Source organism: Odontomachus brunneus, unplaced genomic scaffold (assembly GCF_010583005.1).
Source record: "Odontomachus brunneus isolate Ranch 3 - 2012 unplaced genomic scaffold, Obru_v1 Obru_scaffold_045, whole genome shotgun sequence".
Lineage (NCBI taxonomy): Eukaryota > Metazoa > Arthropoda > Insecta > Hymenoptera > Formicidae > Odontomachus > Odontomachus brunneus.
Window position 1 is genome coordinate 1,741,662 of NW_022639495.1, and position 594 is coordinate 1,742,255.

Consider the following 594-nt stretch of genomic DNA (forward strand, 5'->3'; position numbering starts at 1 on the left):
GGGGGGGGGGGGAGGCGCATGAATATAACATAACCCGAAATATATCGAGCACACGGCCTAATGGCGGCCACGGCGCGCAGTAAAAGCGGTTAAGTTACATTTTACACGCGGATTCGGAACGTGTCAGCAGACAGGGATACGACCGACGTAAAAGCCGCACGCGGGAAAACAAACAGTATCGCCGCGCGGGTAACATATGGCGCCGTACTGTGATCGGGACTCATTAACGGCGAGAAATACCGAGCGAGAAGAGACCGTAAGAAAGGAGGGTTGGGCGCGCTACCACCCGCCGTCGTAAATTTTGTGGGAACAACTGCTTTCGCCTGCACAAGCTCCCGCCGCTCGCAAGCCCCCGCCGCCGCAAACCGCAATCCCCGACGCAATCGACGTTGCGCCGTTGAAAAACTTCGCTACTCATAGATTTACACTCGAAATCAATTAGTTCCTTAATTGACGCGGACAGGCCCGTGCAACACGTCACGAGTGTCGCTCGAGTACTGTAACTATCGGATATCGGCGACGCCAATCGTAGAAAGAGTTAATAGTCTCTCTCTCTCTCTCTCTCTCTCTCTCTCTCTCTCTCTCTCTCTCTCT

General features: G+C 54.0%; 1 protein-coding gene across 2 annotated transcripts in view; it reads right to left on the minus strand.

Annotated features, from left to right (window-relative positions):
- LOC116844729 overlaps positions 1–594 on the minus strand; it is a 605,932-nt gene that overhangs the window by 310,145 nt on the left and 295,193 nt on the right. The window lies entirely within an intron of this gene.